Here is a 6,000-nt window from a genome sequence, read left to right on the forward strand (position 1 = left end):
CCAAGTTTACTGGAGGTCATTAAAATCTGGCACTGCATAAACAGCTGTTAATATTTAGTTCTCTCCAATATTTCAAGCAAGAGAGCATTGAATTTTCTGTTATAACTTGTACTGAACAAATCAGTTCCAGCAGGGCTAATTAATTTATTTTGAAAACCATTGGACTTAACTGGACAAAAATAATTGTGAAGTGCAGCTTATCTTGGATGGAAATAATATTTTTTTTTACTGAGTGTCATTGCACAAATAAATGGACTGCATTTAAAAAAATAGTTGGGATCTTGGCACACTGTACTGTTCAGATCTCCCAAGCAAGATGGTTCTTTGCTGCTCAGAATTTCCCCTTGCGAGCATCCTTCCTTGCAATGTTTTCAGCTGAGACTCTCCAGCTTCTCTGCTCAGTTTTCATAGCCTGGTTGTGCTCAAGGATCCTGTGCCACTACTTTGGCACACGCGTCATCCATTGCTATAGATGATTTTAAACTACACCCGAAACATCGTATTAACTATGTACAATGAGTGAGTCCTGTGTGATCATTTGCGCTTCTACAGAAAGTTTCCATGGGCCATTTACTAGCATCCTATCTGCATACAGTTTGGTCAGTCCTGCAGCAGTAACCGCCAGGAGCCTGTGAAAGGAGCAGGTTCTCACCCAGGATGTTAACTGACAAATTTAGGCATAGGATTTTTTCTTGGCCCTGCAGTTGCTGTGTGGGGAGAGTCCTTAGGACAGTGTGAAATTCTCACCTGAAGCCCTCCTGCAAGCATGGGTCTGTCACCTTGTCTCACTCAGTCCATTTTCTGTCCCCAGCTGTGCCCCATCCATGCAGGGATGGGCTGAGGAGTTCCCAGACCACTGGGAGGTAAATGACTTCAGGGCAATGAGTGTGCACACCCAGACATCCCTAACATCCAGCTACACCTCATTATGACTTAAAGGCAACTTGACTGGTGTCCATATGTCTCACAAACAACATTCCTCAACTGCTGCACCTCTGTAATTGAAAACTGTGCCGAACAGTGTTCATCCAGCAATGAAATAAGATAAGCAACTTGTGATTGCCTGTTGGATGCATTCTGCACTGTGGTTTAACTAGGAGCAGGCTTTCCCTGGGAATGTGGAAATCGGATCACGATGACTTGGTTTCTGCTATTTCAAATTGCCATTGCTCTCTAAAGAAATTTGGGTGCAAATTTCCAGGATACTGTGTTTTTCCCCAGAATAAGTAGAATTGTATATTATTCATATCATCTGTAACTATTTATGGAGTTAATTGCATGTTTTGCACTTCTCATTATTTTTGCCTTATTACATTTCCTTAACTGTAGCTGGAACAAGAAACACTTCGAAGAACGGCAGTCAGATGGGGGTAGGGTAAACAGGAGCGTCACGAAATTGAAGAGCCCAGCGGAAGAAGGGTCCTGCTGCATTTCAGCAATGAATAACTCCACTTGATTTAAGCTATTGGTTTAGCAGATTGACAGAAAATACCCCTTGGCTGCCATTTCCCAGGCCTTATCTAACTTTTGGAGGATTTATTTTGTTAAATCTGATAAAGATCAGCTAACTATTTAGTGTCAGAGTATGGGAGAAGAATTTAACCACACAGCTGCTTTCATTTAGACCATTTTCTGTAGTGTGAGGGGTCCAGATTTTCCCTTGACAGTTCACAATCTATTACACATGACTTAATGTACAATTTAACTTGGACACTGGATCTTGCTCTCAATACAGTGCATTTACTGACTTGTCAGCACTTCAGCTTTTCTTTACCCTCTGCAACACACTCAGATTTGGTTCAGAACACTATTTATCAGTACTACAGTTTGAAAGATTGTATCTGTTCTCAAATATTCTCTGTCCTGATTGCTTTCCATGTACAGTACTGATAGATTTTCTTTTCTTTTTATCAACTGGAGTAATTCAAGAATTGAATGCCAATACTCTTGTTGTATCTTGACTCTATCTTCCCGTCTGTCCCTTTAATTCAAGAACATTGCACAAAACTCATGGCCAGTAATTAGGTATGGATTCTAATTCCACACCACCAAAGAAAATAAGTCTTTTTTATTATTTCATTTGCAGCATAAAATTATCATATTTAAAAGCAGGAATGCATCATTTCAGCATGTATCACAGAATTGCTCACCGTGGATCTTGATTGTAGCACTTAGTTATATCTTTTTTCCTTTGGAGGGACTGGAATACATAAGTTTCACAATACAGGCTCCCCTGTACTCAAGGTAGCAAGCTTCTGTTTCAGAACTAATAGCAGCATAGGAATAAACCAAAGAAAACGTGTTAACTAGCTGCAATAGAGGATTATCAGTAACAAAATTCAAAACACTATAAAATAGCTTTGGAGAAAAAAAAGAATTCATTTCCAGGACCAGCCAAGGAAATATGATCAATTTTAGCTTACTAATGTATGGCAGTAATGAAGCAAATCAATCCAGGTGTATGTTATCTGTGATAGATCGTACAGAAGCTTTCACAGATCCTCCTGTCCTCTCTGGTATGCTACAGCAATAACAAGATGTCATCTGAGACAGCTTGTCGTGCGAGAAGTTACTATTGCAGAGCTATTATGGGGATCTGGCCCCAAAGAACCAATTCTCCCAGCCTGAGAAAGCAGGGAGGTGAGCCTGGAGTTCTTTAGGGAATGAACTGCCAATAAAGAGCACAGAAAGGGCCTTCAAAGAAAAGGAAATCTTCTAGGAATAGAAACTGGCAAGGGCAACCTTTCTTCTCAGGAAGCATTAACTTACTTAGCTGACTTGAGAATCAAAAGGGTTCTTTCATACTTCAGTATGAATATGCTAGGCAGCTCAGAAGCATTTTTCATCAAATTTATTGTTTTCATGTTATCTAAAAGACCCAAGTTTCTGTGGTTTAAGAAAAGAAATATAGCTCTGTGATGCATTTGAATCTTGCTTTCTTAAGTAGGAAATTGTGGCCCAAACAGATTCTGTTTTGCCCAGTGCTCAAAATCTCCAGCAGGAACTCTAAGCAGATTAGTGCTAAGAGCATGAGAGAATTACAGCTCTCAGAAGACATCTTGAGTGAGGCATATAGGCTTCAGCAGCTAAGATTAGTGGTTCTCAAGGTTCTCGTAACTCCCTGGCTAATTAAGAGGCAGCCACATGGCATTTGTACACGTACAAGCAAACTAACCAGAATCAATGTACCATAATGAATTATGAGCCCTCTAATCCAGCAAGCAGCTGACAGAAGAACTGATGAAAGCCCCACCAGCACCTCAGTATTTCTAAGCAGCAGTGCCAGAATTGTCATGTGTTGTGATTGCCTATGTGTCACCCAGCTGGCAGCCATTAGGCTGACCCTCCCAATTACCGTCAAGGGAAATACCCTCATACCCTCACCTCTGCTGTTACGGAACCAAGAGCATTTGGGCATCTCTGCAGATGGCAGCTCAGAGCTAAGCAGGTCTGGAAGTGCCTGCCTCACAAATCTGAGAAAGAACAAGAAAGGGAATTGGTATTTTTTTTATGGCTGGGCTTCTATTCTCAAGGCCATCTCTAGGAGCAGCATAGCAGAATCAAGCAGTATAGGCTGCCACAGCAAGCAGCAAAATTTGTCTGATTTACCTATGGCTGTCCTGTAAGAGAAATACCCTCCCACTGGGTTTGTTTTTGGGAGGATGTGATTATTCCACATCGGCTGCTTCTGGAGGTTATACTTTTAAACATAGGCTGAATTTCCTGGTGAAACATTTTAGCATAGCAATAGAAGGAGCCTGAGCACTTTATTGCTGCTGAACTGGTTCGAGTCAGAACCGCGCCATAAGTCATCCGCTATGCTATCTTCAGAGATAGCATTAAACCATTCAGATCAAACCACAAGCTAAGGCAAATGGGTTAATATTCAGATCTGTCACTTACCAGTATCAGCATGAGTTGAAATTTCTTAATGCATAGTTCAAAGCAGTGTAATCTTACCATTTAATTTAAATACTTTTATTTTTGCTTCATTCCCTTTTTTTCCTTGCCATAGCTCCTTTAAGTGAATGAGTAAGAAATGAAAGAAAAGAGAACAAACTTTGGAAAGTCTTGTATTTTGAATCATGACTTCTTCCTTGCTAACCGATGTCCCATGTTTTTCTCAAAATGTAATAAACTGTCTAATAAACTCAATGTTTTAATTTTATTAATAAACACAATCAACTTACACAGAAAATTTCAGAATTAGCATGGTCTTTCTTACACAAAATACTCCTTAAAATAAACGTCTCGAAGTAAAGTCCTACAAAGAATCAACCTCAGGTTCCCATCTTGCCCTTTACTCACACATTCCTGCTGCCTTTGTTGACAGTGGGGCTCATGTGCCCAGGCAGGAAACCAGATTAACTGTCTGGGAGCCTGAAAACTAAGTAAGCAGAAGAGAAAATAAATAGCAAAAGGAGCAAGAAGATGGGATTTAATTACATATTTTTCTCTTCACTAGGACAGATGCTTGGACAGCCATCTTGCCCTCGCAGTCCAGCTTCCCAGTTTTGCTCCTTCAAAGAGGCTTCCTTAACCTTCATGCACTCATAGCTCACTGCATTTATGTTGCCTTGTGTTCAGCATTTACAGCTCCTTTGAGCTGCTGCACTCAAAAGACAGAGCTCTGTCCCTAACAACCTAATACTCAGATGAGCAAACTGACAGGAACACAGATAAGAAGCAGAGTTGAAATCAGAAACCACATGCTTGCTCACCCTTGGATGAGGCCTCTTTGTGTCCAGTTTGATGAGTGCTGATATGTCAGTGGAGCAAAAACATAAAAAAAAACAACCAATCATTTGCTGCTGCTCAGTTGGTGCCTGCTCATAGAAAAAGGGATAAGTAATACTACATAGCTGCTGAACTACAGATGCAAACTCAGTTCCTGTAAAATGAAGATAGGAAAACCTGCCCTCGGAGATTTGTTTTCAATGAGCAAAGATAGATGAGTTAGCTTTTTAGGAATGTTAGTACAAAAAAATGGGGCACTCCCATGTTTTGGTAGAAACTGAGTTCTCTGTTGAGTTCTGTATTTGTGTCAGCATCGATCAGCCTCACAGCAGCTCTCAGAACACAGGAGGCCTGTCTGAACATGGAGCAAAGGAGAAAGTGAAACCAGAGAAGCTGAGGATATCCAGGCATTTTTTCACCTCCTCCAGTGAGGTGTAGCACTGTCAACTGTCTTACACGGTGTGTATTCCACAAGAATTGTTCTCATCTAAACAGTACTTTCCCAAACAGATTAAGTTTACCAGAATGCCAGTTTAAAATACTAGAAGTTTACGGAGAAATTATCAGCAGGTCTCATTATGTTCATAATATCATTATCCAGACCATTTTGTGAACTTGCAGTATGGCTTCAGCATTCCTAATGCTCAGTTTGTATTTTGTCCCATGACACTGAACCCCCCCAGTGCTGCTGAGCTGCGAGTGGCAGAAGCAGCACACGATGGAAGAGAAACCTTACGAGCCGTTGGTGTGGCCCCGCACTGTCACAAGTTGTTTGGATGCCCAAACAACTGTCACCTGTAAAGCAGCAGCATATTCTCCCGCTGGCAGCACAGCTGGCATATGAGAGGGAAGGAGGACAGCTAATGCCACCACTGCTTCCCCAGCACATACAAAGCTAAGCTTACCAATCTTGGAGAAAAGTGATTCCACACAGATGACACTTACAGCCGCATGAGCAAGTTGCACTGGGTGACAGCTGGGCAAGCAGCAGAACTTACGCAAGGGAAAAGATGGGGTGTTGGCTGTGAGGCAAAGCACTGTGCTCTTCCTTATGCCACACTGCCACTTTGGCTCTGCTGTGGCACTGACCAGATTCTGGCCTGGAGCCTGCAGTATGGCCACAAAATCATCTAGATTAAAAGAAAAAACCTTTTTCCATTTTAAGAAAAAAAGAATTCTAGAACTTTTCAGAATAAAAGCAAAAGGAAATAGTAAGTAATAGGCGTTCAGAAAGTGTCTGTTTTTTTTTTTTTAAAGCAGCAG

The sequence above is a fragment of the Tetrao urogallus genome, assembly GCF_951394365.1.
Source record: "Tetrao urogallus genome assembly, chromosome: 7".
Taxonomy (NCBI): domain Eukaryota; kingdom Metazoa; phylum Chordata; class Aves; order Galliformes; family Phasianidae; genus Tetrao; species Tetrao urogallus.